Source organism: Orcinus orca, unplaced genomic scaffold (assembly GCF_937001465.1).
Source record: "Orcinus orca unplaced genomic scaffold, mOrcOrc1.1 scaffold_154, whole genome shotgun sequence".
Taxonomy (NCBI): domain Eukaryota; kingdom Metazoa; phylum Chordata; class Mammalia; order Artiodactyla; family Delphinidae; genus Orcinus; species Orcinus orca.
This window is the reverse complement of record NW_026044124.1, coordinates 249,829-272,814: the sequence shown is the minus strand read 5'-3', so window position 1 is coordinate 272,814 and position 22,986 is coordinate 249,829. Positions and strand designations below refer to the sequence as shown.

The 22,986-nt window shown below is 43.7% G+C and overlaps 1 long non-coding RNA gene across 1 annotated transcript in view; it reads right to left on the bottom strand.

The window, feature by feature from the left end:
- Positions 1-22,986, bottom strand: part of LOC125963369 (uncharacterized) — a 207,706-nt gene that overhangs the window by 138,737 nt on the left and 45,983 nt on the right. The gene's annotated exons all lie outside the window — the stretch shown is intronic.

Below are 22,986 nucleotides of genomic sequence, written 5' to 3'. Positions count from 1 at the left end.
TGATGCACTTGGCCAAAAAGGGCGTATGCGTTTTTTCCTGAATATATTCAGGAAAAAACGCATACGCCCTTTTTGGCCAACCAAGCAAGCTTGCAAAGGAAATCTGCACTACAATGAAGTCTCAATTCCCCCCGGTCAAAAGGGCCATCTGAAACAAAGTGTAAAATCCAGAAAGGCAGTACAGGCCATGGAGAATTTGGAGCCTTGTATGCTGATGGGCGGGATGTAAATTGCCAACAGCCACTCGAGAGAAGTGTATGGTGCTTCCTGAAACATCTAAAAAACAGAGGAACAGAGCCTAGGGCACTTCCACTTATGGTCCTATAGTTTAGGGAAATTAAAATCAAAAAGACACAGCCACCCCAAAGTTTGGGACGGCTCTGTTTACAAGAACCTCGTTTACTGTACAAGTTCAATATCGCAGAAAGCAAAAAATGGATAAAGAAGTTGTGGTACTTACGTACAATGCAATATCACTCAGCAATGAAATCTATGTCATCAGGCCCGTAGCAGCATAATGAGTGGATTCAGGTATGATGATTCTAATTGAAATAAGTCACACAGAAAAAGAAACATCATAAGATATCACTAATACACGGAATGTAAACTTGGCTACACAGGAACTGAATTACTAAACAGAACACGGTCTCAAATTTAGAAAACCAACTTATGCTTGCTTAAGGGGAAAGTTGAGATGGGGTGGTGCATAAAACCAGACATTGAAATGAGCACAGATAAAGTTCCTTAAGCCAAATACGTAATAGACAAGAGCTACTCCTTGCTCAACGAAATGGACTCAAAACCCCATATTAAACGCCTAATAATGTACCTGACTAGTAAGTATCTTAAAACCTATGGATCGCTATGTCTCCGGAAGAGAATCAAGCGTGTGTACAGGGGCATAAACGCAGCAGTGATAGGATTGGAGAGGTTCGGTGAGCAAATGAAGACCCTTTGAAGTCATATTGCATGGTAACCATTCCACGGGTCTCAACTCTCCAGGTTTAAGGGATTCTTCCTTCAGCTAAAACATGCATATGGAACCCAGAGTATGATCAACCGTGTGATCGGGAGACGTGTTCAAATATGTCTCAGTTTTCGTCCCCTGGTACTCGGGTGCAACATTCCAGACGCTTTACTGACACTCTCCCGACTTGGAGAGTCAGTGCCTTTAACCTCCTGTTTGGCCCAGTTTGCAATTTCTGCGGAAGATGAACACGAATAGGGAGAACCAATGAGACACTAGCCGGAGGTGTCTGGACATGCAAATTTAACTCTCATTTCCCACCAGGAAGAGGAATTAACCAAAGGCTCTGCGTGCCGTACCGGAAACAGATTAGAGCCTGAAGCAATCTTGTGGTGTTGCGGCCAGCTCACAAGAAAGCGAGTTGAAGAAAGGAGCTCAGGGGCACTGTAATTCACAAACCTGCAGAGTTATAAATGACAGCTATCGTCCAAAAATATACTGAAGTAAGGCTGCCAAGAGGACTTGAAAGCGCAGCAGAATTGCAGGAAACCGATTTCAGGAGGGAGACTGGAATTGCATTTAAAGCATAGGAAAAGAGGCAGAACTTCGACAATGATACACTTGGCCAAAAAGGGCATATGCGTTTTTTCCTGAATATATTCAGGAAAAAACGCATACGCGCTTTTTGGCCAACCATGCAAGCTTGCAAATGAAATCTGCACTACAATGAAGTCTCACTTCCCCCCGGTGAAGAGGGCCATCTGAAAAAAGTGTAAAATCCAGAAAGGAAGTACAGGCCATGGAGAACTGGAAACCTTGTTATGCTGATGTGCGGGATGTAAATTGCCAACAGCCACTCGGGAGAAGTGTATGGTGTTTCCTGAAACATCTAAAAAACAAAGCAACAGAGTCTAGGGCACTTCCACTTATGGTCCTATAGCTTAGGGAAATTAAATTCAAAAAGACACAGCCACCCCAAAGTTTGGGATGGCTCTGTTTACAAGAACCTCGTTTACGGTGCAAGTTCAATATCGCAGAAAGTGAAATTGGATAAAGAAGTTGTGGTACTAACGTACAATGCAATATCACTCAGCAATGAAATCTATGTCATCAGGCCCGTAGCAGCATAATGAGTGGATTCAGGTATGATGATTCTAACTGAAATAAGTCACACAGAAAAAGGAACATCATAAGATATCAAAAATACACGGAATGTAAACTTGGCTACACAGGAACTGGATTACAAAACAGAACAGGGTCTCAAATTCAGAAAACCAACTTATGCTTGCTTAAGGGGAAAGGTGAGTTGGGGTGCTGCATAAAACCAGAGATTGAAATAAGCACAGATAAAGTTCCTTAAGCCAAATACGTAACAGACAAGAGCTACTCCTTGCTCAACGAAATGGACTCAACACCCCATACTAAACGCCTAAGAATGTACCTGACTAGTAAGTTTCTAAAAACCTATGGATTGCTATGTCTCCGAAAGAGAATCAAGCGTGTGTACAGGGGCATAAACGCAGCAGTGATAAAATTGGAGAGGTTCGGTGAACAAATGAAGACCCTTAGAAGTCATATTGCATGGTACCCATTCCACGGGTCTCAACTCTCCAGGTTTAAGGGATTCTTCCTTCAGCTAAAACATGCATGTGGAGCCCAGAGTATGATCAACCGTGTGATCGGGAGACGTGTTCCAATATTTCTCAGTTCTCGTCCCCTAGTACTTGGGTGCAACATTCCAGACGCTTTATTAACACTTGCCCGACTTGGAGAGTCAGTGCCTTTAACCTCTTGTTTGGCCCAGTTTGCAATTTCTGCGGAAGATGAACAGGAATAGGGAGAACCAATGAGAGACTAGCTGGAGGTGTCTGGACGGGCAAATTTAACTCTCATTTCCCACCAGGAAGAGGAATTAACCAAAGGCTCAGTGTGCCGTGCCGGAACCAGATTAGGGCCTGAAGCAATCCTGCGGTGTTCCGGGCAGCTCACAAGAAAGCGAGTTGAAGAAAGGAGCTCAGGGGCACTGTAATTCACAAACCTGCAGAGTTATAAATGACAGCTATCGTCCAAAAATATACTGAAGTAAGGCTGCCAAGAGCAGTTGAAAGCGGGGCAGAATTGCAGGAAACCGATTTCAGTAGGTAGACTGGAATTGCATTTAAAGCATAGGAAAAGAGGCAGAATGTCGACAATGATGCACTTGGCCAAAAAGGGCGTATGCGTTTTTTCCTGAATATATTCAGGAAAAAACGCATACGCCCTTTTTGGCTAACCAAGCAAGCTTGCAAAGGAAATCTGCACTACAATGAAGTCTCACTTCCCCCCGGTCAAAAGGTCCATCTGAATAAAGTGTAAAATCCAGAAAGCCAGGACAGGCCATGGAGAACTGGGAGCCTTGTTATGCTGATGGGTGGGATGTAAATTGCCAACAGCCACTCGGGAGAAGTGTATGGTGCTTCCTGAAACATCTAAAAAACAGAGGAACAGAGCCTAGGGCACTTCCACTTATGGTCCTATAGTTTAGGGAAATTAAAATCAAAAAGACACAGCCACCCCAAAGTTTGTGACGGCTCTCTTTACAAGAACCTCCTTTACAGTACAAGTTCAATATCACAGAAAGCAAAAAATGGATAAAGAAGTTGTGGTACTTACGTACAATGCAATATCACTCAGCAATGAAATCTATGTCATCAGGCCCGTAGCAGCATAATGAGTGGATTCAGGTATGATGATTCTAACTGAAATAAGTCACACAGAAAAAGAAACATCATAAGATATCACTAATACACGGAATGTAAACTTGGCTACACAGGCACTGAATTACAAAACAGAACAGGGTCTCAAATTTAGAAAACCAACTTATGCTTGCTTAAGGGGAAAGGTGAGTTGGGGTTCTGCATAAAACCAGAGATTGAAATGAGCACAGATAAAGTTCCTTAAGCCAAATATGGAATAGACAAGAGCTACTCCTTGCTCAACGAAATGGACTCAACACCCCATATTAAACGCCTAAGAATGTACCTGACTAGTAATTATTTTAACCTGTGGATTGCTATGTCTCTGAAAGAGAATCAAACATGTGTACAGGGGCATAAACACAGCAGTGATAGGATTGGAGAGGTTCGGTGAGCAAATGAAGACCCTTTGAAGTCATATTGCATGGTACCCATTCCACGGGTATCAACTCTCCAGATTTAAGGGATTCTTCCTTCAGCTGAAACATGCATGTGGAACCCAGAGTATGATCAACCGTGTGATCGGGAGACGTGTTCAAATATGTCTCAATTCTCGTCCCCTGGTACTCGGGTGCAACATTCCAGACGCTTCACTAACACTCTCCCGACTTGGACAGTCAGTGACTTTAACCTCCTGTTTGGCCCAGTTTGCAGTTTCTGTGGAAGATGAACAGGAATAAGGAGAACCAATGAGAGACTAGCTGGAGGTGTCTGGACGGGCAAATTTAACTCTCATTTCCCACCAGGAAGAGGAATTAACCAAAGGCTCAGCGTGCCGTGCCGGAACCAGATTAGGGCCTGAAGCAATCCTGCGGTGTTGCGGCCAGCTCACAAGAAAGCGAGTTGAAGAAAGGAGCTCAGGGGCACTGTAATTCACAAAGCTGCAGAGTTATAAATGACAGCTATCGTCCAAAAATATACTGAAGTAAGGCTGCCAAGAGGACTTGAAAGCGGGGCAGAATTGCAGGAAACCGATTTCAGGAGGTAGACTGGAATTGCATTTAAAGCATAGCAATAGGGGCAGAACGTCGACAATGATGCACTTGGCCAAAAAGGGCGTATGCGTTTTTTCCTGAATATATTCAGGTAAAAACGCATACGCCCTTTTTGGCCAACCAAGCAAGCTTGCAAAGGAAATCTGCACTACAATGAAGTCTCAATTCCCCCCGGTCAAAAGGGCCATCTGAAAAAAGTGTAAAATCCAGAAAGGCAGTACAGGCCATGGAGAACTTGGAGCCTTGTATGCTGATGGGCGGGATGTAAATTGCCAACAGCCACTCGATAGAAGTGTATGGTGCTTCCTGAAACATCTAAAAAACAGAGGAACAGAGCCTAGGGCACTTCCACTTATGGTCCTATAGTATAGGGAAATTAAAATCAAAAAGACACAGCCACCCCAAAGTTTGGGACGGCTCTGTTTACAAGAACCTCGTTTACTGTACAAGTTCAATATCGCAGAAAGCAAAAAATAGATAAAGAAGTTGTGGTACTTACGTACAATGCAATATCACTCAGCAATGAAATCTATGTCATCAGACCCGTAGCAGCATAATGAGTGGATTCAGGTATGATGATTCTAACTGAAATAAGTCACACAGAAAAAGAAACATCATAAGATATCACTAATACACGGAATGTAAACTTGGCTACACAGAAACTGAGTTACTAAACAGAACACGGTCTCAAATTTAGAAAACCAACTTATGCTTGCTTAAGGGGAAAGTTGAGATGGGGTGGTGCATAAAACCAGACATTGAAATGAGCACAGATAAAGTTCCTTAAGCCAAATACGTAATAGACAAGAGCTACTCCTTGCTCAACGAAATGGACTCAAAACCCCATATTAAACGCCTAATAATGTACCTGACTAGTAAGTATCTTAAAACCTATGGATCGCTATGTCTCCGGAAGAGAATCAAGCGTGTGTAGAGGGGCATAAACGCAGCAGTGATAGGATTGGAGAGGTTCGGTGAGCAAATGAAGACCCTTTGAAGTCATATTGCATGGTACCCATTCCACGGGTCTCAACTCTCCAGGTTTAAGGGATTCTTCCTTCAGCTAAAACATGCATGTGGAACCCAGAGTATGATCAACCGTGTGATCGGGAGACGTGTTCAAATATGTCTCAGTTTTCGTCCCCTGGTACTCGGGTGCAACATTCCAGATGCTTGACTGACACTCTCCCGACTTGGAGAGTCAGTGCCTTTAACCTCCTGTTTGGCCCAGTTTGTAATTTCTGCGGAAGATGAACACGAATAGGGAGAACCAATGAGACACTAGCCGGAGGTGTCTCGACATGCAAATTTAACTCTCATTTCCCACCAGGAAGAGGAATTAACCAAAGGTTCTGCGTGCCGTACCGGAAACAGATTAGAGCCTGAAGCAATGCTGTGGTGTTGCGGCCAGCTCACAAGAAAGCGAGTTGAAGAAAGGAGCTCAGGGGCACTGTAATTCACAAACCTGCAGAGTTATAAATGACAGCTATCGTCCAACAATATACTGAAATAAGGCTGCCAAGAGGACTTGAAAGCGCGGCAGAATTGCAGGAAACCGATTTCAGGAGGGAGACTGGAATTGCATTTAAAGCATAGGAAAAGAGGCAGAACTTCGACAATGATACACTTGGCCAAAAAGGGCGTATGCTTTTTGTCCTGAATATATTCAGGAAGAAACGCATACGCGCTTTTTGGCCAACCAAGCAAGCTTGCAAATGAAATCTGCACTACAATGAAGTCTCACTTCCCCCCGGTGAAGAGGGCCATCTGAAAAAAGTGTAAAATCCAGAAAGGAAGTACAGGCCATGGAGAACTGGAAACCTTGTTATACTGATGGGCAGGATGTAAATTGCCAACAGCCACTCGGGAGAAGTGTATGGTGTTTCCTGAAACATCTAAAAAACAAAGCAACAGAGTCTAGGGCACTTCCACTTATGGTCCTATAGCTGAGGGAAATTAAATTCAAAAAGACACAGCGACCCCAAAGTTTGGGACGGCTCTGTTTACATGAACCTCGTTTACGGTGCAAGTTCAATATCGCAGAAAGTGAAAACTGGATAAAGAAGTTGTGGTACTTACGTACAATGCAATATCACTCAGCAATGAAATCTATGTCATCAGGCCCGTAGCAGCATAATGAGTGGATTCAGGTATGATGATTCTAACTGAAATAAGTCACACAGAAAAAGAAACATCATAAGATATCAAAAATACACGGAATGTAAACTTGGCTACACAGGAACTGGATTACAAAACAGAACAGGGTCTCAAATTCAGAAAACCAACTTATGCTTGCTTAAGGGGAAAGGTGAGTTGGGGTGCTGCATAAAACCAGAGATTGAAATGAGCACAGATAAAGTTCCTTAAGCCAAATATGTAATAGACAAGAGCTACTCCTTGTTCAGCGAAATGGACTCAACACCCCATATTAAACGCCTAAGAATGTACCTGACTAGTAAGTATCTTAAAACCTATGGATTGCTATGTCTCCGAAAGAGAATCAAGCATGTGTACAGGGGCATAAACGCAGCAGTGATAGGATTGGAGAGGTTCGGTGAGCAAACGAAGACCCTTTGAAGTCATATTGCATGGTACCCATTCCACGGGTCTCAACTCTCCAGGTTTAAGGGATTCTTCCTTCAGCTAAACATGCATGTGAAACCCAGAGTATGATCAACCGTGTGATCGGGAGACATGTTCCAATATGTCTCAGTTCTCGTCCGCTGGTAATCGGGTGCAACATTCCAGATGCTTTACTAACACTCTCCCGACTTGGAGAGTCAGTGCCTTTAACCTCCTGTTTGGCCCAGTTTGCAATTTCTGCGGAAGATGAACACGAATAGGGAGAACCAATGAGAGATTAGCTGGAGGTGTCTGGACGGGCAAATTTAACTCTCATTTCCCACCAGGAAGAGGAATTAACCAAAGGCTCAGCGTGCCGTGCCGGAACCAGATTAGGGCCTGAAGCAATCCTGCGGTGTTGCGGCCAGCTCACAAGAAAGCGAGTTGAAGAAAGGAGCTCAGGGGCACTGTAATTCACACACCTGCAGAGTTATAAATGACAGCTATCGTCCAAAAATATACTGAAGTAAGGCTGCCAAGAGGACTTGAAAGCGGGGCAGAATTGCAGGAAACCAATTTCAGGAGGTACACTGGAATTGCATTTAAAGCATAGGAAAAGAGGCAGAAGGTCGACAATGATGCACGTGGCCAAAAAGGGCGTATGCGTTTTTTCCTGAATATACTCAGGAAAAAATGCATACGCCCTTTTTGGCCAACCAAGCAACCTTGCAAAGGAAATCTGCACTACAATGAAGTCTCACTTCCCCCCGGTCAAAAGGGCCATCTGAAAAAAGTGTAAAATCCAGAAAGGCAGGACAGGCCATGGAGAACTGGGAGACTTGTTATGCTGATGGGCTGGATGTAAATTGCCAACAGCCACTCGAGAGAAGTGTATGGTGCTTCCTGAAACATCTAAAAAACAGAGGAACAGAGCCTAGGGCACTTCCACTTATGGTCCTATAGCTTAGGGAAATTAAAATCAAAAAGACACAGCCACCCCAAAGTTTGGGACGGCTGTGTTTACAAGAACCTCGTTTACTGTACAAGTTCAATATCGCAGAAAGCAAAAAATGGATAAAGAAGTTGTGGTACTTACGTACAATGCAATATCACTCAGCAATGACATCTATGTCATCAGGCCCGTAGCAGCATAATGAGTGGATTCAGGTATGATGATTCTAACTGAAATAAGTCACACAGAAAAAGAAACATCATAAGATATCACTAATACACGGAATGTAAACTTGGCTACACAGGAACTGAATTACAAAACAGAACAGGGTCTCAAATTTAGAAAACCAACTTATGCTTGCTTAAGGGGAAAGGTGAGTTGGGGTGCTGCATAAAACCAGAGATTGAAATGAGCACAGATAAATTTCCTTAAGCCAAATATGTAATAGACAAGAGCTACTCCTTGTTCAGCGAAATGGACTCAACACCCCATATTAAACGCCTAAGAATGTACCTGACTAGTAAGTATCTTAAAACCTATGGATTGCTATGTCTCCGAAAGAGAATCAAGCATGTGTACAGGGGCATAAACGCAGCAGTGATAGGATTGGAGAGGTACGGTGAGCAAATGAAGACCCTTTGAAGTCATATTGCATGGTACCCATTCCACGGGTCTCAACTCTCCAGGTTTAAGGGATTCTTCCTTCAGCTAAACATGCATGTGAAACCCAGAGTATGATCAACCGTTTGATCGGGAGACGTGTTCCAATTTGTCTCAGTTCTCGTCCGCTGGTAATCGGGTGCAACATTCCAGATGCTTTACTAACACTCTCCCGACTTGGAGAGTCAGTGCCTTTAACCTCCTGTTTGGCCCAGTTTGCAATTTCTGCGGAAGATGAACACGAATAGGGAGGACAAGTGAGTGACTAGCCGGAGGGGTCTGGACGGGGAAATATAACTCTCATTTCCCACAAGGAAGAGGAATTAACCAAAGGCTCAGCATTCCGTGCCGGAACCAGATTAGGGCCTGAAGCAATCCTGCAGTGTTGCGCCCAGCTCACAAGAAAGCGAGTTGAAGAAAGGAGCTCAGGGGCACTGTAATTCACAAACCTGCACAGTTACAAATGACAGCTATCGTCCAAAAATATACTGAAGTAAGACTGCCAAGAGGACTTGAAAGCGGGGCAGAATTGCAGGAAACCGATTTCAGAAGGTAGACTGGAATTGCATTTAAAGCATAGGAAAAGAGGCAGAACGTCCACAATGATGCACTTGGCCAAAAAGGGCGTATGCGTTTTTTCCTGAATATATTCAGGAAAAAACGCATACGCCCTTTTTGGCCAACCAAGTAAGCTTGCAAAGGAAATCTGCACTACAATGAAGTCTCACTTCCCCCCGGTCAAAAGGGCCATCTGAAAAAAGTGTAAAATCCAGAAAGACAGGACAGGCCATGGAGAACTGGGAGCCTTGTATGCTGATGGGCAGGATGTAAATTGCCACCAGCCACTCAGGAGAAGTGTATGTTGTTTCCTGAAACATCTAAAAAACAAAGCAACAGAGCCTAGGGCACTTCCACTTATGGTCCTATAGCTTAGGGAAATTAAAATCAAAAAGACACAGCCACCCCAAAGTTTCGGATGGCTCTGTTTACAAGAACCTCTTTTACGGTACAAGTTCAATATCACAGAAAGGGAAAAATGGATAAAGAAGTTGTGCTACTTACGTACAATGCAATATCACTCAGCAATGACATCTATGTCATCAGGCCCGTAGCAGCATAATGAGTGGATTCAGGTATGATGATTCTAACTGAAATAAGTCACACAGAAAAAGAAACATCGAAAGATATCACTAATACATGGAATGTAAACTTGGCTACACAGGAACTGAATTACAAAATAGAAGAGGGTCTCAAATTTAGAAAACCAACTTATGCTTGCTTAAGGGGAAAGGTGAGTTGGGGTGCTGCATAAAACCAGAGACTGAAATGAGCACAGATAAAGTTCCTTAAGCCAAATATGGAATAGACAAGAGCTACTCCTTGTTCAGCGAAATGGACTCAACACCCCATATTAAACGCCTAAGAATGTACCTGACTAGTAAGTATCTTAAAACCTATGGATTGCTATGTCTCCGAAAGAGAATCAAGCATGGGTACAGGGGCATAAACGCAGCAGTGATAGGATTGGAGAGGTTCGGTGAGCAAACGAAGACCCTTTGAAGTCATATTGCATGGTACCCATTCCACGGGTCTCAACTCTCCAGGTTTAAGGGATTCTTCCTTCAGCTAAACATGCATGTGAAACCCAGAGTATGATCAACCGTGTGATCGGGAGACGTGTTCCAATATGTCTCAGTTCTCGTCCGCTGGTAATCGGGTGCAACATTCCAGATGCTTTACTAACACTCTCCCGACTTGGAGAGTCAGTGCCTTTAACCTCCTGTTTGGCCCAGTTTGCAATTTCTGCGGAAGATGAACAGGAATAGGGAGAACCAATGAGAGATTAGCTGGAGGTGTCTGGACGGGCAAATTTAACTCTCATTTCCCACCAGGAAGAGGAATTAACCAAAGGCTCAGCGTGCCGTGCCGGAACCAGATTAGGGCCTGAAGCAATCCTGCGGTGTTGCGGCCAGCTTACAAGAAAGCGAGTTGAAGAAAGGAGCTCAGGGGCACTGTAATTCACACACCTACAGAGTTATAAATGACAGCTATCGTCCAAAAATATACTGAAGTAAGGCTGCCAAGAGGACTTGAAAGCAGGGCAGAATTGCAGGAAACCGATTTCAGGAGGTACACTGGAATTGCATTTAAAGCATAGGAAAAGAGGCAGAAGGTCGACAATGATGCACGTGGCCAAAAAGGGCGTACGCGTTTTTTCCTGAATATATTCAGGAAAAAACGCATACGCCCTTTTTGGCCAACCAAGCAAGCTTGCAAAGGAAATCTGCACTACAATGAAGTCTCACTTCCCCCCGGTCAAAAGGGCCATCTGAAAAAAGTGTAAAATCCAGAAAGGCAGGACAGGCCATGGAGAACTGGGAGCCTTGTTATGCTGATGGGCTGGATGTAAATTGCCAACAGCCACTCGAGAGAAGTGTATGGTGCTTCCTGAAACATCTAAAAAACAGAGGAACAGAGCCTAGGGCACTTCCACTTATGGTCCTATAGCTTAGGGAAATTAAAATCAAAAAGACACAGCCACCCCAAAGTTTGGGACGGCTCTGTTTACAAGAACCTCGTTTACTGTACAAGTTCAATATCGCAGAAAGCAAAAAATGGATAAAGAAGTTGTGGTACTTACGTACAATGCAATATCACTCAGCAATGAAATCTATGTCATCAGGCCCGTAGCAGCATAATGAGTGGATTCAGGTATGATGATTCTAACTGAAATAAGTCACACAGAAAAAGAAACATCATAAGATATCACTAATACACGGAATGTAAACTTGGCTACACAGGAACTGAATTACAAAACAGAACAGGGTCTCAAATTTAGAAAAACAACTTACGCTTGCTTAAGGGGAAAGGTGAGTTGGGGTGCTGCATAAAACCAGAGATTGAAATGAGCACAGATAAAGTTCCTTAAGCCAAATATGTAATAGACAAGAGCTACTCCTTGTTCAGCGAAATGGACTCAACACCCAATATTAAACGCCTAAGAATGTACCTGACTAGTAAGTATCTTAAAACCTATGGATTGCTATGTCTCCGAAAGAGAATCAAGCATGTGTACAGGGGCATAAACGCAGCAGTGATAGGATTGGAGAGGTACGGTGAGCAAATGAAGACCCTTTGAAGTCATATTGCATGGTACCCATTCCACGGGTCTCAACTCTCCAGGTTTAAGGGATTCTTCCTTCAGCTAAACATGCATGTGAAACCCAGAGTATGATCAACCGTTTGATCGGGAGACGTGTTCCAATTTGTCTCAGTTCTCGTCCGCTGGTAATCGGGTGCAACATTCCAGATGCTTTACTAACACTCTCCCGACTTGGAGAGTCAGTGCCTTTAACCTCCTGTTTGGCCCAGTTTGCAATTTCTGCGGAAGATGAACACGAATAGGGAGGACAAGTGAGTGACTAGCCGGAGGGGTCTGGACGGGGAAATATAACTCTCATTTCCCACAAGGAAGAGGAATTAACCAAAGGCTCAGCATGCCGTGCCGGAACCAGATTAGGGCCTGAAGCAATCCTGCAGTGTTGCGGCCAGCTCACAAGAAAGCGAGTTGAAGAAAGGAGCTCAGGGGCACTGTAATTCACAAACCTGCACAGTTACAAATGACAGCTATCGTCCAAAAATATACTGAAGTAAGACTGCCAAGAGGACTTGAAAGCGGGGCAGAATTGCAGGAAACCGATTTCAGAAGGTAGACTGGAATTGCATTTAAAGCATAGGAAAAGAGGCAGAACGTCCACAATGATGCACTTGGCCAAAAAGGGCGTATGCGTTTTTTCCTGAATATATTCAGGAAAAAACGCATACGCCCTTTTTGGCCAACCAAGTAAGCTTGCAAAGGAAATCTGCACTACAATGAAGTCTCACTTCCCCCCGGTCAAAAGGGCCATCTGAAAAAAGTGTAAAATCCAGAAAGACAGGACAGGCCATGGAGAACTGGGAGCCTTGTATGCTGATGGGCAGGATGTAAATTGCCACCAGCCACTCAGGAGAAGTGTATGGTGCTTCCTGAAACATCTAAAAAACAGAGGAACAGAGCCTAGGGCACTTCCACTTATGGTCCTATAGTTTAGGGAAATTAAAATCAAAAAGACACAGCCACCCCAAAGTTTGTGACGGCTCTCTTTACAAGAACCTCCTTTACAGTACAAGTTCAATATCACAGAAAGCAAAAAATGGATAAAGAAGTTGTGGTACTTACGTACAATGCAATATCACTCAGCAATGAAATCTATGTCATCAGGCCCGTAGCAGCATAATGAGTGGATTCAGGTATGATGATTCTAACTGAAATAAGTCACACAGAAAAAGAAACATCATAAGATATCACTAATACACGGAATGTAAACTTGGCTACACAGGCACTGAATTACAAAACAGAACAGGGTCTCAAATTTAGAAAACCAACTTATGCTTGCTTAAGGGGAAAGGTGAGTTGGGGTTCTGCATAAAACCAGAGATTGAAATGAGCACAGATAAAGTTCCTTAAGCCAAATATGGAATAGACAAGAGCTACTCCTTGCTCAACGAAATGGACTCAACACCCCATATTAAACGCCTAAGAATGTACCTGACTAGTAATTATTTTAACCTGTGGATTGCTATGTCTCTGAAAGAGAATCAAACATGTGTACAGGGGCATAAACACAGCAGTGATAGGATTGGAGAGGTTCGGTGAGCAAATGAAGACCCTTTGAAGTCATATTGCATGGTACCCATTCCACGGGTATCAACTCTCCAGATTTAAGGGATTCTTCCTTCAGCTGAAACATGCATGTGGAACCCAGAGTATGATCAACCGTGTGATCGGGAGAGGTGTTCAAATATGTCTCAATTCTCGTCCCCTGGTACTCGGGTGCAACATTCCAGACGCTTCACTAACACTCTCCCGACTTGGACAGTCAGTGACTTTAACCTCCTGTTTGGCCCAGTTTGCAGTTTCTGTTGAAGATGAACAGGAATAAGGAGAACCAATGAGAGACTAGCTGGAGGTGTCTGGACGGGCAAATTTAACTCTCATTTCCCACCAGGAAGAGGAATTAACCAAAGGCTCAGCGTGCTGTGCCGGAACCAGATTAGGGACTGAAGCAATCCTGCGGTGTTGCGGCCAGCTCACAAGAAAGCGAGTTGAAGAAAGGAGCTCAGGGGCACTGTAATTCACAAAGCTGCAGAGTTATAAATGACAGCTATCATCCAAAAATATACTGAAGTAAGGCTGCCAAGAGGACTTGAAAGCGGGGCAGAATTGCAGGAAACCGATTTCAGGAGGTAGACTGGAATTGCATTTAAAGCATAGCAAAAGGGGCAGAACGTCGACAATGATGCACTTGGCCAAAAAGGGCGTATGCGTTTTTTCCTGAATATATTCAGGTAAAAACGCATACGCCCTTTTTGGCCAACCAAGCAAGCTTGCAAAGGAAATCTGCACTACAATGAAGTCTCAATTCCCCCCGGTCAAAAGGGCCATCTGAAAAAAGTGTAAAATCCAGAAAGGCAGTACAGGCCATGGAGAACTTGGAGCCTTGTATGCTGATGGGCGGGATGTAAATTGCCAACAGCCACTCGATAGAAGTGTATGGTGCTTCCTGAAACATCTAAAAAACAGAGGAACAGAGCCTAGGGCACTTCCACTTATGGTCCTATAGTTTAGGGAAATTAAAATCAAAAAGACACAGCCACCCCAAAGTTTGGGACGGCTCTCTTTACAAGAACCTCGTTTACTGTACAAGTTCAATATCGCAGAAAGCAAAAAATGGATAAAGAAGTTGTGGTACTTACGTACAATGCAATATCACTCAGCAATGATATCTATGTCATCAGGCCCGTAGCAGCATAATGAGTGGATTCAGGTATGATGATTCTAACTGAAATAAGTCACACAGAAAAAGAAACATCATAAGATATCACTAATACACGGAATGTAAACTTGGCTACACAGAAACTGAGTTACTAAACAGAACACGGTCTCAAATTTAGAAAACCAACTTATGCTTGCTTAAGGGGAAAGTTGAGATGGGGTGGTGCATAAAACCAGACATTGAAATGAGCACAGATAAAGTTCCTTAAGCCAAATACGTAATAGACAAGAGCTACTCCTTGCTCAACGAAATGGACTCAAAACCCCATATTAAACGCCTAATAATGTACCTGACTAGTAAGTATCTTAAAACCTATGGATCGCTATGTCTCCGGAAGAGAATCAAGCGTGTGTACAGGGGCATAAACGCAGCAGTGATAGGATTGGAGAGGTTCGGTGAGCAAATGAAGACCCTTTGAAGTCATATTGCATGGTACCCATTCCACGGGTCTCAACTCTCCAGGTTTAAGGGATTCTTCCTTCAGCTAAAACATGCATGTGGAACCCAGAGTATGATCAACCATGTGATCGGGAGACGTGTTCAAATATGTCTCAGTTTTCGTCCCCTGGTACTCGGGTGCAACATTCCAGACGCTTTACTGACACTCTCCCGACTTGGAGAGTCAGTGCCTTTAACCTCCTGTTTCGCCCAGTTTGTAATTTCTGCGGAAGATGAACACGAATAGGGAGAACCAATGAGACACTAGCCGGAGGTGTCTGGACATGCAAATTTAACTCTCATCTCCCACCAGGAAGAGGAATTAACCAAAGGCTCTGCGTGCCGTACCGGAAACAGATTAGAGCCTGAAGCAATCCTGCAGTGTTGCGGCCAGCTCACAAGAAAGCGAGTTGAAGAAAGGAGCTCAGGGGCACTGTAATTCACAAACCTGCAGAGTTATAAAGGACAGCTATCGTCCAAAAATATACTGAAGTAAGGCTGCCAAGAGGACTTGAAAGCGCGGCAGAATTGCAGGAAACCGATTTCAGGAGGGAGACTGTAATTGCATTTAAAGCATAGGAAAAGAGGCAGAACTTCGACAATGATACACTTGGCCAAAAAGGGCGTATGCGTTTTTTCCTGAATATATTCAGGAAAAAACGCATACGCGCTTTTTGGCCAACCAAGCAAGCTTGCAAATGAAATCTGCACTACAATGAAGTCTCACTTCCCCCCGGTGAAGAGGGCCATCTGAAAAAAGTGTAAAATCCAGAAAGGAAGTACAGGCCATGGAGAACTGGAAACCTTGTTATGCTGATGGGCAGGATGTAAATTGCCAACAGCCACTCGGGAGAAGTGTATGGTGTTTCCTGAAACATCTAAAAAACAAAGCAACAGAGTCTAGGGCACTTCCACTTATGGTCCTATAGCTGAGGGAAATTAAATTCAAAAAGACACAGCCACCCCAAAGTTTGGGACGGCTCTGTTTACAAGAACCTCGTTTACGGTGCAAGTTCAATATCGCAGAAAGTGAAAACTGGATAAAGAAGTTGTGGTACTTACGTACAATGCAATATCACTCAGCAATGAAATCTATGTCATCAGGCCCGTAGCAGCATAATGAGTGGATTCAGGTATGATGATTCTAACTGAAATAAGTCACACAGAAAAAGAAACATCATAAGATATCACTAATACACGGAATGTAAACTTGGCTACACAGGAACTGGATTACAAAACAGAACAGGGTCTCAAATTCAGAAAACCAACTTATGCTTGCTTAAGGGGAAAGGTGAGTTGGGGTGCTGCATAAAACCAGAGATTGAAATGAGCACAGATAAAGTTCCTTAAGCCAAATATGTAATAGACAAGAGCTACTCCTTGTTCAGCGAAATGGACTCAACACCCCATATTAAACGCCTAAGAATGTACCTGACTAGTAAGTATCTTAAAACCTATGGATTGCTATGTCTCCGAAAGAGAATCAAGCATGTGTACAGGGGCATAAACGCAGCAGTGATAGGATTGGAGAGGTTCGGTGAGCAAACGAAGACCCTTTGAAGTCATATTGCATGGTACCCATTCCACGGGTCTCAACTCTCCAGGTTTAAGGGATTCTTCCTTCAGCTAAACATGCATGTGAAACCCAGAGTATGATCAACCGTGTGATCGGGAGACATGTTCCAATATGTCTCAGTTCTCGTCCGCTGGTAATCGGGTGCAACATTCCAGATGCTTTACTAACACTCTCCCGACTTGGAGAGTCAGTGCCTTTAACCTCCTGTTTGGCCCAGTTTGCAATTTCTGCGGAAGATGAACAGGAATAGGGAGAACCAATGAGAGATTAGCTGGAGGTGTCTGGACGGGCAAATTTAACTCTCATTTCCCACCAGGAAGAGGAATTAACCAAAGGCTCAGAGTGCCGTGCCGGAACCAGATTAGGGCCTGAAGCAATCCTGCAGTGTTGCGGCCAGCTCACAAGAAAGCGAGTTGAAGAAAGGAGCTCAGGGGCACTGTAATTCACACACCTGCAGAGTTATAAATGACAGCTATCGTCCAAAAATATACTGAAGTAAGGCTGCCAAGAGGACTTGAAAGCGGGGCAGAATTGCAGGAAACAAATTTCAGGAGGTACACTGGAATTGCATTTAAAGCATAGGAAAAGAGGCAGAAGGTCGACAATGATGCACGTGGCCAAAAAGGGCGTATGCGTTTTTTCCTGAATATACTCAGGAAAAAATGCATACGCCCTTTTTGGCCAACCAAGCAACCTTGCAAAGGAAATCTGCACTACAATGAAGTCTCACTTCCCCCCGGTCAAAAGGGCCATCTGAAAAAAGTGTAAAATCCAGAAAGGCAGGACAGGCCATGGAGAACTGGGAGACTGGTTATGCTGATGGGCTGGATGTAAATTGCCAACAGCCACTCGAGAGAAGTGTATGGTGCTTCCTGAAACATCTAAAAAACAGAGGAACAGAGCCTAGGGCACTTCCACTTATGGTCCTATAGCTTAGGGAAATTAAAATCAAAAAGACACAGCCACCCCAAAGTTTGGGACGGCTGTGTTTACAAGAACCTCGTTTACTGTACAAGTTCAATATCGCAGAAAGCAAAAAATGGATAAAGAATTTGTGGTACTTACGTACAATGCAATATCACTCAACAATGACATCTATGTCATCAGGCCCGTAGCAGCATAATGAGTGGATTCAGGTATGATGATTCTAACTGAAATAAGTCACACAGAAAAAGAAACATCATAAGATATCACTAATACACGGAATGTAAACTTGGCTACACAGGAACTGAATTACAAAACAGAACAGGGTCTCAAATTTAGAAAACCAACTTATGCTTGCTTAAGGGGAAAGGTGAGTTGGGGTGCTGCATAAAACCAGAGATTGAAATGAGCACAGATAAATTTCCTTAAGCCAAATATGTAATAGACAAGAGCTACTCCTTGTTCAGCGAAATGGACTCAACACCCCATATTAAACGCCTAAGAATGTACCTGACTAGTAAGTATCTTAAAACCTATGGATTGCTATGTCTCCGAAAGAGAATCAAGCATGTGTACAGGGGCATAAACGCAGCAGTGATAGGATTGGAGAGGTACGGTGAGCAAATGAAGACCCTTTGAAGTCATATTGCATGGTACCCATTCCACGGGTCTCAACTCTCCAGGTTTAAGGGATTCTTCCTTCAGCTAAACATGCATGTGAAACCCAGAGTATGATCAACCGTTTGATCGGGAGACGTGTTCCAATTTGTCTCAGTTCTCGTCCGCTGGTAATCGGGTGCAATATTCCAGATGCTTTACTAACACTCTCCCGACTTGGAGAGTCAGTGCCTTTAACCTCCTGTTTGGCCCAGTTTGCAATTTCTGCGGAAGATGAACACGAATAGGGAGGACAAGTGAGTGACTAGCCGGAGGGGTCTGGACGGGGAAATATAACTCTCATTTCCCACAAGGAAGAGGAATTAACCAAAGGCTCAGCATTCCGTGCCGGAACCAGATTAGGGCCTGAAGCAATCCTGCAGTGTTGCGCCCAGCTCACAAGAAAGCGAGTTGAAGAAAGGAGCTCAGGGGCACTGTAATTCACAAACCTGCACAGTTACAAATGACAGCTATCGTCCAAAAATATACTGAAGTAAGACTGCCAAGAGGACTTGAAAGCGGGGCAGAATTGCAGGAAACCGATTTCAGAAGGTAGACTGGAATTGCATTTAAAGCATAGGAAAAGAGGCAGAACGTCCACAATGATGCACTTGGCCAAAAAGGGCGTATGCGTTTTTTCCTGAATATATTCAGGAAAAAACGCATACGCCCTTTTTGGCCAACCAAGTAAGCTTGCAAAGGAAATCTGCACTACAATGAAGTCTCACTTCCCCCCGGTCAAAAGGGCCATCTGAAAAAAGTGTAAAATCCAGAAAGACAGGACAGGCCATGGAGAACTGGGAGCCTTGTATGCTGATGGGCAGGATGTAAATTGCCACCAGCCACTCAGGAGAAGTGTATGTTGTTTCCTGAAACATCTAAAAAACAAAGCAACAGAGCCTAGGGCACTTCCACTTATGGTCCTATAGCTTAGGGAAATTAAAATCAAAAAGACACAGCCACCCCAAAGTTTCGGATGGCTCTGTTTACAAGAACCTCTTTTACGGTACAAGTTCAATATCACAGAAAGGGAAAAATGGATAAAGAAGTTGTGCTACTTACGTACAATGCAATATCACTCAGCAATGACATCTATGTCATCAGGCCCGTAGCAGCATAATGAGTGGATTCAGGTATGATGATTCTAACTGAAATAAGTCACACAGAAAAAGAAACATCGAAAGATATCACTAATACATGGAATGTAAACTTGGCTACACAGGAACTGAATTACAAAATAGAACAGGGTCTCAAATTTAGAAAACCAACTTATGCTTGCTTAAGGGGAAAGGTGAGTTGGGGTGCTGCATAAAACCAGAGACTGAAATGAGCACAGATAAAGTTCCTTAAGCCAAATATGGAATAGACAAGAGCTACTCCTTGTTCAGCGAAATGGACTCAACACCCCATATTAAACGCCTAAGAATGTACCTGACTAGTAAGTATCTTAAAACCTATGGATTGCTATGTCTCCGAAAGAGAATCAAGCATGGGTACAGGGGCATAAACGCAGCAGTGATAGGATTGGAGAGGTTCGGTGAGCAAACGAAGACCCTTTGAAGTCATATTGCATGGTACCCATTCCACGGGTCTCAACTCTCCAGGTTTAAGGGATTCTTCCTTCAGCTAAACATGCATGTGAAACCCAGAGTATGATCAACCGTGTGATCGGGAGACGTGTTCCAATATGTCTCAGTTCTCGTCCGCTGGTAATCGGGTGCAACATTCCAGATGCTTTACTAACACTCTCCCGACTTGGAGAGTCAGTGCCTTTAACCTCCTGTTTGGCCCAGTTTGCAATTTCTGCGGAAGATGAACAGGAATAGGGAGAACCAATGAGAGATTAGCTGGAGGTGTCTGGACGGGCAAATTTAACTCTCATTTCCCACCAGGAAGAGGAATTAACCAAAGGCTCAGCGTGCCGTGCCGGAACCAGATTAGGGCCTGAAGCAATCCTGCGGTGTTGCGGCCAGCTTACAAGAAAGCGAGTTGAAGAAAGGAGCTCAGGGGCACTGTAATTCACACACCTACAGAGTTATAAATGACAGCTATCGTCCAAAAATATACTGAAGTAAGGCTGCCAAGAGGACTTGAAAGCAGGGCAGAATTGCAGGAAACCGATTTCAGGAGGTACACTGGAATTGCATTTAAAGCATAGGAAAAGAGGCAGAAGGTCGACAATGATGCACGTGGCCAAAAAGGGCGTACGCGTTTTTTCCTGAATATATTCAGGAAAAAACGCATACGCCCTTTTTGGCCAACCAAGCAAGCTTGCAAAGGAAATCTGCACTACAATGAAGTCTCACTTCCCCCCGGTCAAAAGGGCCATCTGAAAAAAGTGTAAAATCCAGAAAGGCAGGACAGGCCATGGAGAACTGGGAGCCTTGTTATGCTGATGGGCTGGATGTAAATTGCCAACAGCCACTCGAGAGAAGTGTATGGTGCTTCCTGAAACATCTAAAAAACAGAGGAACAGAGCCTAGGGCACTTCCACTTATGGTCCTATAGCTTAGGGAAATTAAAATCAAAAAGACACAGCCACCCCAAAGTTTGGGACGGCTCTGTTTACAAGAACCTCGTTTACTGTACAAGTTCAATATCGCAGAAAGCAAAAAATGGATAAAGAAGTTGTGGTACTTACGTACAATGCAATATCACTCAGCAATGAAATCTATGTCATCAGGCCCGTAGCAGCATAATGAGTGGATTCAGGTATGATGATTCTAACTGAAATAAGTCACACAGAAAAAGAAACATCATAAGATATCACTAATACACGGAATGTAAACTTGGCTACACAGGAACTGAATTACAAAACAGAACAGGGTCTCAAATTTAGAAAAACAACTTACGCTTGCTTAAGGGGAAAGGTGAGTTGGGGTGCTGCATAAAACCAGAGATTGAAATGAGCACAGATAAAGTTCCTTAAGCCAAATATGTAATAGACAAGAGCTACTCCTTGTTCAGCGAAATGGACTCAACACCCCATATTAAACGCCTAAGAATGTACCTGACTAGTAAGTATCTTAAAACCTATGGATTGCTATGTCTCCGAAAGAGAATCAAGCATGTGTACAGGGGCATAAACGCAGCAGTGATAGGATTGGAGAGGTACGGTGAGCAAATGAAGACCCTTTGAAGTCATATTGCATGGTACCCATTCCACGGGTCTCAACTCTCCAGGTTTAAGGGATTCTTCCTTCAGCTAAACATGCATGTGAAACCCAGAGTATGATCAACCGTTTGATCGGGAGACGTGTTCCAATTTGTCTCAGTTCTCGTCCGCTGGTAATCGGGTGCAACATTCCAGATGCTTTACTAACACTCTCCCGACTTGGAGAGTCAGTGCCTTTAACCTCCTGTTTGGCCCAGTTTGCAATTTCTGCGGAAGATGAACACGAATAGGGAGGACAAGTGAGTGACTAGCCGGAGGGGTCTGGACGGGGAAATATAACTCTCATTTCCCACAAGGAAGAGGAATTAACCAAAGGCTCAGCATGCCGTGCCGGAACCAGATTAGGGCCTGAAGCAATCCTGCAGTGTTGCGGCCAGCTCACAAGAAAGCGAGTTGAAGAAAGGAGCTCAGGGGCACTGTAATTCACAAACCTGCACAGTTACAAATGACAGCTATCGTCCAAAAATATACTGAAGTAAGACTGCCAAGAGGACTTGAAAGCGGGGCAGAATTGCAGGAAACCGATTTCAGAAGGTAGACTGGAATTGCATTTAAAGCATAGGAAAAGAGGCAGAACGTCCACAATGATGCACTTGGCCAAAAAGGGCGTATGCGTTTTTTCCTGAATATATTCAGGAAAAAACGCATACGCCCTTTTTGGCCAACCAAGTAAGCTTGCAAAGGAAATCTGCACTACAATGAAGTCTCACTTCCCCCCGGTCAAAAGGGCCATCTGAAAAAAGTGTAAAATCCAGAAAGACAGGACAGGCCATGGAGAACTGGGAGCCTTGTATGCTGATGGGCAGGATGTAAATTGCCACCAGCCACTCAGGAGAAGTGTATGTTGTTTCCTGAAACATCTAAAAAACAAAGCAACAGAGCCTAGGGCACTTCCACTTATGGTCCTATAGCTTAGGGAAATTAAAATCAAAAAGACACAGCCACCCCAAAGTTTCGGATGGCTCTGTTTACAAGAACCTCTTTTACGGTACAAGTTCAATATCGCAGAAAGTGAAAACTGGATAAAGAAGTTGTGGTACTTACGTACAATGCAATATCACTCAGCAATGAAATCTATGTCATCAGGCCCGTAGCAGCATAATGAGTGGATTCAGGTATGATGATTCTAACTGAAATAAGTCACACAGAAAAAGAAACATCATAAGATATCACTAATACACGGAATGTAAACTTGGCTACACAGGAACTGGATTACAAAACAGAACAGGGTCTCAAATTTAGAAAACCAACTTATGCTTGCTTAAGGGGAAAGGTGAGTTGGGGTGCTGCATAAAACCAGAGATTGAAATGAGCACAGATAAATTTCCTTAAGCCAAATATGGAATAGACAAGAGCTACTCCTTGCTCAACGAAATGGACTCAACACCCCATATTAAACGCCTAAGAATGTACCTGACTAGTAAGTATCTTAAAACCTATGGATTGCTATGTCTCCGAAAGAGAATCAA